The sequence below is a fragment of the Amblyomma americanum genome, chromosome 9 (assembly GCF_052857255.1).
Source record: "Amblyomma americanum isolate KBUSLIRL-KWMA chromosome 9, ASM5285725v1, whole genome shotgun sequence".
Taxonomy (NCBI): Eukaryota; Metazoa; Arthropoda; class Arachnida; order Ixodida; family Ixodidae; genus Amblyomma; species Amblyomma americanum.
Genome location: NC_135505.1, coordinates 23,536,059 through 23,546,852, shown reverse-complemented (window position 1 = coordinate 23,546,852; position 10,794 = coordinate 23,536,059).

Genomic DNA, 10,794 nt, shown 5'->3' with positions numbered 1-10,794 from the left:
AGCCGAGCAGGGTCGCCTCCCAGTCCTCCCGTGTTGGGTTGGGGATGGGGGGGAATAGCGGGGTTGGAGGGGCAGGCCCAAACCATGTGACAGGTGTCAGAGGACACTGCACTACAGTGTGGGCAGCTGCCACTAAAGGAGGGGTCAAAATGTTTTAGCGCTGCCGGGCACAGCAATGTATTGGTGAGAAGGCGGAGAAGGAGCCGCTCATCCGCCTTCTTCAGGCCTTTACATGGACTAGGGTAAAGGCGATGACAATTTTGATAATATGTTGTAATATCTTTGAATGTATAGACCGGATTAAAATCGGGTTCCTGATCGGATGGGGAGGAGAAAACAGCCCGGTGAGAGAGCGCGCGGGCGGCTGCGTCTGCTGCCTCGTTTCCTGCCAACCCCTGATGAGCAGGGGCCCATATGAGGTAACGGTGTGCGGGGTCCGTATCCCGTATGCAATTTTGGTATGTTCGATAGGCTAGGAAGGGAGTGCAGCCTTGTTCGACGTTCCGACAGGCCCCTCGCGAGTCGGTGATTATGTATTTTGAATTGGAATGTGAGGCCGCGAGAGCAATCGCGACCTCTTCTGCTTGTGTTACACTGCGGGCTCTGAAAGTTAGGCCGTTAACTGTGTTGCTGTTGTGAACTACCGCGGCCGTGTACCATCCCCCGTGGTGAGGGCCGGAGGCGTCCACGTAGTAGACACCTGTTTTGTTGCCATAATATCGGGCTAGCGCTTCCGCTCGTGCCAGGCGCCGACCATTATGGTCTTCGTGTGACATGTTTGCTGGAAGAGGCCGCACGTGGAGGGCACGTCTCCACAGTTCCGGGATGCGAAACCTGTCTTCCATTGGAGGGGTGTGTTGGGTATGGAGTCGAGCAAGAAGGCGGCGACCCGACTCCGTTAGCGACAGGCGCGTGTACTGGTTTGTAAGGTGCGCCTCCCGGAGCTCCCGGAAAGTGTTCACCACCCCAAGAGCCATAAGCCGGCTGTTTGAAGTAGTGATGGGGAGGTCAAGGGCACGTTTAACAATTTTGCGAAGGATGACCTCAAGGGCGTCCTCCTCTTGTTTCCGTAGGTGGAGATAAGGAGTCGAATAGAGAATTCGACTAGTTACGAAGGCGTTTGCCAGCCGCAAGGCATCCTTACTTCGTAACCCTCCGCGTTTGTTGGAAACCCGGCGGACCATGCGGCCCACCTGGTCCCCTACCTTACGGAGTTTGGCCAATGTAGTGTCTGGCCGCCTGTGTTTGTGGATGTAGAGTCCGAGTACCCGTATCTCATCACTTTCACGTATGGGACCGCTCTCAAGAGAGAAAGATATTTTAGTTGTGCACTTCTGTGAGGGGCGGAGGTGCACAAATTCCGATTTTTGAGGGGAACATTGAAGACCGCAGCGGCGGGCGTAGCGGTCTACTATCGTCGCCGCTGTTTGCAGGCTGGTTTCAATGTCTCCTGTGCTGCCCTGTGTGGCCCACAGAGTGATGTCATCGGCGTACAGGGCGTGCTGCACGCCGGCGACACCACTCAGCTGGGCCGGCAGGTGCATCATGGCCAGATTAAAGAGCAGCGGGGAAAGTACCGCGCCTTGAGGGGTTCCCCGCGTGCCGAGTAGGTAAGGACCATGGTCTCTATCTTGAATTCGAATGTAGGATTGACGATCCATTAAAAATTGGCTTATGTATTGGAATGTGTTGAGGCCACAGTCGGTGTGACTTAGGTTAGTGAGTATGATCTCATGTGTTACATTGTCAAATGCCCCTTTAAGATCCAGGGCGAGTACTACCCGGTCATTATGGGGGCATTCGAGGGGGTCAAGGACTTCCCGATTGAGTTGCAGGAGGACATCCTGTGCGGATCTGTGTGGGCGGAACCCGAACATGGTGCTCGCAAAGACTTGTTTTTGTTCAAGATATGTAGATAACCGATTCAGCACCATCGTCTCCATTAGTTTGCCCACACATGAGGTGAGAGAGATGAGGCGGAGGTTATCTGTGTCAATTGGTTTGCCAGCTTTAGGAATAAAAGTCACCAAAGCCGTTTTCCATTCCATTGGCAGGGGGGTGTCCCCGCGCCAAATCGCATTGACGTATACCAGGAGGGACTGGTATGCCAAGTCGGGCAGGTTCGTCAAAAGCTTGACGGTGACCTTATCCCGTCCTGGCGCAGTGCCCCATTTCATTTTGGCGAGAGCCGCCCGCCGATCATGGAGCTGGAAAGGTTGATCCAGCTCCGTGTTCTCTCTGCCTGCATAAGAGTACGCAGATCCACGGGGGTCTTGGGCTGTACACAGATACTGGTCCCGAAGTTTCTGTGCCAGTTGAGTCGTGTTGCCAGGAAAATGGTGCATGGCTCGCTGCAAATGTTTTTGTGTTTCGGTTCGTGTTTGGGTTGGGTCGAGTAGGGCTCGAAAGAGACGCCAAGTGTTTCGGCTGGACATTTGTCGCGCGGCCGTGTTGCATCTATCTACCCAGTTGGAGTCGGCGAGTTGGGCCGCGTACTCTGCCGCTTTCTGGGTAAGCTCGGCAATTCGAGCTTTAAGCTTTCTGTTGTGTTTCTGGCGTCGCCAACGGCGGACGAGGCTGCGACGGGCTGCCCAGAGGTGTAGAAGGTGGTTATCCACGTCCGTGACCGCCTCTGAGAGCTGGATGTGTGTTTCATGCGAGGAAAGGTGTGCCAGCAGCTGTTGGGACCATGCTGTGTAGCCTTGCGCGGAAATGGGTGTATTATCAAGTGAGTTAAAATTTTGCCTGAATTTCGTCCAATCTGGGTTATGGGCTTGTGTTCTGGGACGCTTGAGGGGGCGTGTGCGTAGTGTAGTGTTAATGATGCAGTGGTCGCTACCGAGGGTCTCCTCGGTGTTGAGCCAGTCTGCGTGTTGTATGTTGCGAGTGAAGGTTAAGTCCGGACACGTATCCCGTGTCATGGAATTTCCTAGCCGGGTTGGGTGGACAGGGTCCGTGTGGAGGGTGAGGCCCAACGTGGACGCAAGCTCCGCCAGCTTACGCCCGCGTGACTCCTCCTTGCGATACCCCCATTGCTGACTGGGAGCGTTAAAGTCGCCCACAATAAGCAGGGGATCGCGGCCCGCTACTCTTAGCGCGCGGCTAAAGAGGTCCGCAAAAGTCACTCGCTTTAGTTTGGGAGAGCAGTACACGTTGAGTATATGCAACGGTGGGTCCCTGCGGCGGACTGGTAGGAGGGTCACCATTACATAAGAGTACTCTAGTGGGAGGTCGAGATCCACTAGATTTGCTGTGTAGTCTTTGTGGACAAGAAGACAAGACGCGGGATCCTGTTGGAACGTCGTGTAATTTGAAATTGTGGCGGCCAGGCCTGGCTCTTGGAGGGCAACCACGGCTGGTAAGGACTCGAAATTTTCAAGGTAGAAGCGGAAATTGGCCCGCTTAGTGCGGTCCTTAAAGACTCTACAGTTCCACTGTGTTATTGAAGTTGACATGGCCGAATTGGAGATGGCGGAATTCCTTTGATTAAGGTGTCTCGCCATGATTTAAATTCTTGGGGGGGGGGAGGAGGAGGGATTGGCTGCCTCAGAGCCAGCTACTTGCGCCATCAAGGGGGTGATGACGGAAGGAGCGGGTCAGTTGTCCTCATTGTCCGAATCAATAATCAGACGGGTGAATTTTGAAGGGCGGGATATGTCCCTAATGGGTCCCGTCCGACGGAGGAGGCGGGGGTTGTCCGAGATGTGTTTTGAGACCACCGCGGGGACGGCAGATTTGACCTTTGTCAAGATCTGGTCCATGGCGGTCTCGATCATATATCGCAATTTAGAGGTTAAGCGCTCCTCCATCGCAGAGATGGCTGTCACGAGGGCAGGCGAGATCTCCGCGTCGCTCTCCATTGCGTCCGAGTTCTGCGGGCTCGGTGCGGCGGACGCCAATTTTGATTCTAAATTTTGAATTTTGTTGAGCAAAAGCTCATTCTGTGCCCGGAGCACGTCTATCTGTTTTTTGTATTCCGCGTCGAGTGCGGAGACGGTTACGGGGGAGGGTGAGGGATGGGAGGAAGAGGAGGCGATCTCAGCCCAGCTGCTCACCTGTTTGTGGTGTTGAGGCGCTGATGCCCGGGCGTCGGCAGCGCCAATTGTCTTGAGGGCTGGGAAGTGGCCAGTGTCTCTGCCGCTGGGCGGTGGAGGCGCCGTCTTCTTCCCGGGCGCTGGTTTCACCGACGGTGAAGAAGGTGACGATGTCTTGTGGTCGGTGCCGTGAGCACCACGCGGCGTTCCGCCACCGGCACCTGGTTTTGAATGACTTGGCTGCTTGCCAGGTCGCTGGTTTTTTGGCACCTCTAGGCGCTTAGCCTTGGGGCCATGCACCTTGAGCTGCCGGAATTTTCCCGTGCAGTCGCGGGAGTTGGTAGCGTGGGCTTGCCCACAGACTGCACAGGACAGACTGCATTCATGCTGCGCCTTGACTCCGTCGACGGTCGGCGCCGTTTGGCCACACAGGCCGCACTTTTCATCCGGGCAGGGGCAGGTGTCTGCTCGGTGGCCCACAGTGCCGCACCACACGCAGGCCGGAATGGTTCTCTTGTACGGACGCACAAGGGTCACCTCAGAGTTGTAATGCACATATCGCGGCACCACTTTTCCCACGAAGGTGAGCGACGCGACGTCGGATTTGCCAAGCTTGCGGATATCGGCAAGCTCTCCAGCACGCCACTGGATCTTGTTTTGGAGGGACTCACTGGTCTCGTGCTTGGCCACGGTGATGACGCCGCGGCACACGTCTCCAGTGAGTTTCAACTGGCCGTATACATGGAGAGCTGGCCCTTCGGTGATGTTAGTTGAAAATCCCGCAGAAGCTTGTCCGCGACGTGCGGCTCTCTGGTGCCTGCAACGATCAGGTTTTGCTCCCATGTGGGGAGCAGGCTGAGGGATGCTGCGGCCTTGGCGCCCAGGTAGTCCGCGAACGCTGCTCCCAGCTCGCCATGTTGGTAGACATCCCTGAGAGCGACGGTCACCCGGGGCTTCAGGATGATGACGATGTCTTCTGGATGAAGACGCGGCAGTGGCTTTGGTTTCCAAGAGGGTCCGGTCTTAGACTGGGCCCCTCCGTGAAGCGCTGCAGCGCGCGCAGCAGCGCTGTGCCGTGTTGAGCGGCCTGCCGACGGGGCGTCCGCTTTCTTGGAGGCGGCGTCCCGCTTGCGGGAGCGGCGTTCCACTAGTTTGAAGAGCCTGGGGTTCTCGATGGGCGCAGAATCCGGACTCTCAGGCGTTGGAGCTGAAGGAACCTCGGACCAGGCCATGGCGTCCGGGTCGTAGCCGCGTTGTACTTTTTGGGCAGCCATCTTGACACGGGTGGGCGACTCACTCACGGCCGAGCGTCGGCGTAGGCGTTAGGCCTAGCGCCGTCGCCACGAAACGCAAGTGAGGATCGGCCCTAAAATGCGTAAATGTTGCCCCACCTGTGTGTGAGTGGTGTCCACAGGTAGCTGTCGACTTCGCGAACACAGACGCGACTGTGTTGACGGGGTTCCGGCCGAGGAACCGTGGCTCCAGCCAAAAGTTGGTGGAGACGATGCGCTGTATGTCCACTCGCTTCGCGCGCTCACAGCGCCACCTCAGCATGCCGGATGCCATCCCTTCGCCGTCCGTCGTGCTGCAACAGCCACGCGAGCCACCCACCTTTCAAGGTTTTCCAGGCGAAGACCCGGAGGACTTGCTCAAGAAGTTCGAGCGCGTAGCCCAATACAACAGGTGGGCTGGCGACTCGAAGCTGCAGCATGTGTTTTTTTTCGCTGGAGGGTGCAGCTCGTACTTGGTTTGAGAACCGAGAGGCCACAATAACAACGTGGGGTTCCTTCGAGAATCAGTTTTTGCAGGCTTTTACTACCGTCCTCCGGAAAGAACGTTCCGAGCTGCTCTTGCAGACACGCGTCCAATAACCGAACGAGAACGTCCGAGAACATGGCGAAGCTCTTCCGCTGGGCTGATCCCAACATGTCGAGAGAAGAAGCTGCGTTTTCTTACGAGGGGCATCAAGGAGCAGATCTTCGCTGGGTTAGTTCGAAGCCCGCCCAGAACAGTCGCCGAATTGGTTTCCGAAGTCGCTGCGGTAGAGAATATGCTCGACATGCGATCCAGACAGTACGAGCGTCCGCCGTCGCTGACGGCTACTAGCGTGTCGATGGTTCTAGCCACGACGTCCTTCGGGAGACCACCCGGAGCGTCGTACGCGAAGAGCTTCAAAAGCCCTTTCCAGCCCCGCAGTCGCCGCAGGTTTCTTTCATTTCGGACATTTTTCGTGAAGAGGTCCAACAGGCGCTCACGCCGCTAGATCCTCTTCAACCAAACACAACACCCCAGATGATGACATACGCCGCAGCCGTTCGCCGTCCACCGCCGCCAACAAGTCGCCCCGATACACCTGTCCACATTCGCCGCCAATAATTCCTTCCTCACCCTTTTCAGGTCCCCCCCAGAAGATCGACGTCTGGCGAACTGCCGATCAGCGCCCTCTGTGCAATCGCTGCGGCGCGTCCGGCCACGTCTACCGCAACTTTCGTTACCGACGTATGGGTCTGCAGGGATATAGTGCCGATGCGCCCCTAACGCAGCGCGGTAAATGGCCTGGAGAAATAAGCAATTACCTGAAGGCGGCACCCGAAGCACCACACTACTATGCTCGGTCGCCGTCTCCACGTCGTTTCTCGTCTCCGCGACGTTCTTCCACCGACACTTCGCGCGGAAGGTCTCCTAGTCCCCGTAGGGAAAACTAGAAGCGGCAACATTTGGGGGGAAGGTTGCTCACCGGCGACATGCCCAAGATCCTCCACCACTGCACAGACATGACCGACCGCTTCTACGACGCACCGACGATCACCAGCCCGATAGCACGCCTCGTCGCATGAATTCTCTTCTGCAACGAAACCGCCTGGCGCCACACCGCAGACGTGCGCGGACTCCGTGACGTTCCCGTACACATACGGCTACAACTGCTGATCTGAACATTTCAATCGACGGTGCCGACGTCACCGCACTTGTGGACACCGGCGCCCACTACTCGGTAATCAGTGAACCTTTTGCTGCGACTCTGAAAAAGGTGACCACACCTTGGACGGGCCCACAGCTTCGTACTGCTGGGGGCCATTTGATCACCACAGCTGGCAAGCGTACGTCACGAATGACCATCGAAGAGGACACGTACCTGGGCGCCTTCATCGCACTCGACCAGTGTTTGTGGGACATAATCCCCGGAATAGATTTTTTGATAGAAAACGGCGCAGTCATTAACCTTAAATCGAAGTCAGTGACGTTCTCCACCGAGAACGCAATCCACAGTGCTTCCGAACGTCCCGCGGCTCTTCACATCCTTGATGACGTCACTATTCCATCCCGTTCGAGCGTTGTGGTCTCTGTCGGCACGAAGACGCTGCGGAAGTTTGAAGGTGTCGTCGAACAAACAAATTATGCTTTTCGACCGCGGTCTTGCTGTCGCCAGAGGGGTCGTTTGCCTCGAAAACGGAGAAACCGAAGTAGTGCTTGCTAATTTTGGAGGTGAGCAAAAACATCTCAGCCTTGGGACCACTGTGGCCCACATTCATGGTATCGCCGACATTCGGCGAGCGCCTAGCCTTGCCGTGGTGTCGTCAACAGAAGTTCACACCGGTGTTTCCGACTTCCAGTACGACATTAACCCCGCGCTTTCTCCGCAGCAGCGAGGCCAAGTAGAAAATCTCCTCCAGCGCTACGGCGATACCTTTTCGACCTCTTCCCGCGACGAAAGAACACACTTGGCCAAGCAACGGATTATTATGAATTACGCCGTGCACCCTCTCCGACAGTCACCTTACCGTGTGTCTTCCACTGAACGCGCCGCAATCAGCCATCAAATTAAGGAGATGCTTCGAGATGACGTCATTCAGCCATCAGCCATCAAATTAAGGAGACGCTTCGAGACGACGTCATTCAGCCCTCCCGTAGTCCCTGAGCGGTACCTGCCGTCCTCGTGAAGAAAAAGATAGTACACTGCGGTTTTGTGTTTACTACAGTCGCCTAAACAAAGTAACTAAAAAAGATGTTTATCCCCGTCCTCGAATCGACGATGCTCTCGATCGCCTCTGCTATGGAAAATATTTCTCCTTCAGGGACCTCAAATCAGGATATTGGCAACTCGAGGTAGATGAACGGGACCGAGAAAAAACCGCATTTATTACTCCGGACGGGATCTATGAGTTTAAGGCAATGTCATTTGGTTTGTGCTCTTTCACCCGCAACGTTCCAACGGCTGATGGACACAGTTCTGGCAGACCTGAAATGGCAGACATGCCTCGTCTACCTTGATGACGTTGTTGTGTTCGAACCAACGCTCGAGGAGCACCTTCGGCGCCTCGAAGTTGTGCTGCAAGCCATAAAGTCTTCTGGGTTAACGTTGAAAATGAGAAATGCCACTTTGCTTACACCGAGCTAAAGTTCTTGGGTCACGTCGTCAGTTACGAGGGAGTTCGGCCGAATCCAGGCAAAACTAAAGCTATTGCCAACTTCCCTCGACCGCAGGACCGAAAGGCAGTCCGCCACTTTCTAGGATTATGTTCCTACTACCGTCGATTTTTGAAAGATTTCGCTCGAATCCCTGAGCCCCTGATGCGTTTGACGAGGACAGACACACCATTCACGTGGGACGCCCCTCAAGCACAAATATTTGAAACTCTTCAAAGCCACCTGCAAACACCTCCAATTCTGGCTCACTTCGACGAAAACGCAGATGCGGAGCTTCATACTGACGCAAGCAACGTCGGCCTGGGTGCGGTTCTGGTTCAAATCCACAGTAGTCGAGAACGAGTCATCACTTACGCCAGCCGCTCTTTGTCTCACGCTGGAGCTAACTGCTCAGCAACTGAGAAAGAGTGTCTAGCGATAGTGTGTGGGCGACGTCGAAATTTCGACCTTAACTTTATGGAAAACATTTTACTGTAGTTACGGACCATCATGCCTTTTGTTGGCTCGCGACCCTCAAAGATCCGTCAGCCCGCCTTGTCAGATGGAGTCTGCGCCGCCAAGAATACATGACAGTGGTGTACAAGTCCGGCCGGAAGCCCTCGGTTGCCGATTGCCTCTCGCGCGCCCCGGCCGAATCCTAAACGAAGGACGGTAACCATGACGTAGACATCACCTTAAATGCGATCAGTGCAACGAGCTTTCCTGAAAAACAATACGCCGACCCATAACTTCGGCAGCTCATGGAGTTTCTTAACGGTACCCGCCCGACTGTCCCGAAGGCTTTCAAGCGCTCAGTAGCGTCACTCTACGTTCGCCATGGTGTCCTCATGAAGAAAAATTTCGCCGCAAACAATCAGCAATACCTTATTGTCATACCGACGAGCCTACGTGACGAAATCCTTCAAGCTTCACGTGACGAACCGACTTCTGGACATTTGGGTGTAGCCCGCACGCTTGCAAAGATCAAAGAAGTATTACTGGCTCCGGCTTCAGTCGGACGTTGCGCACTATGTCAGAACGTGCCTAGGCTGTCATCGTCGCAAAGTGCCCTCAACAAAACCAGCCGGATTATTGAAGCCTATAACACCACCAGCGGCCTTTCCAGCAGATTGGAATGGGCATGCAGGGCCCATTCCCTCTTTCTTATTCGGAAAACAAGTGGAGCATCGTTGCAACTGATTACCTGACACGATACGCGGAAACATCAGCTCTGCCAAGCACCACAGCCCTTGACGTGGCAAAATTTTTCATCCATCAGATCATTTTCCGTCACGGTGCACCGGAGATCCTAATCACCGACAGAGGTACATCATTCATGGTTTCCACATAACTGCAGCGTAAAAAATTACGCGCACAAAAAAGGGGAGAAACACATACGACACAGACAAAAGCTGCACTCACAACTGATTTTATTTCGCCAGGAATGGGAAATATAAAGGTTCCGCCGCGGATGCGCGCGCAGCAAGAACCTTTATATTTCCCATTCCTGGCGAAATAAAATCAGTTTTGAGTGCAGCTTTTGTCTGTGTCGTATGTGTTTCTCCCCTTTTTTGTGCTCGTAATTTTTTACGCTGCAGTTATGTGGAAGCAAAGTAACCAACTTGCCCAAAAGCTCGTTTTACTAAATCATTCATGGCTTTCTTTCTGCACCAGATTTTACTCCACAGTCATACAGACCACCGAAGGACGACATCCTACCACCCTCAGACGAATGGCTTAACGGAACGATTAAACAAAACGCTAGGTGACATGCTCTCAATGTATGTCGGTGTTTTGCACAGAACTTGGGACGAAGTGCTCCCATACGTCACCTTCGCATACAATACGGCCGTACAGGAAACGACAAAAATGCCACCGTGCCTTCTCGTTTACGGCCGCGACGTGAGCACGATGCTGGACGCCATGGTACCGCATGTGGACGAAATCGACCCGAATGCGGATCTTAACACCTTCCTGCACCTCGCTAAAGAGGCTCGTCAGATGGCCAGAGTGAGGATTCTCGATCAAAATGCCGAGATGCCCAACACAATAACCTCCGACGCCGTGATGCGCGGTACACATCAGGAGACCGTGCGTGGGTCTGGTTTCCCATTCGCCGACGCGGACTTAGCGAAAAGCTCCTCTGCCGGTATTTTGGATCCTACAAAGTGATCAGGCCAATTGGAGACCTCAACTATGAAGTCGTTCCTGACGGCTTTCAGAAGTCTCGGCGATCCCTGCACCCTGAGTTGGTACACATTGTCCGTCTCAAGCCTTAATACGAACGATAGCGGTAGAGCTGCACTTTCGCGCGCACATCATGCTTTCCCTAGTGAACTTTTTTTACTACACAGGC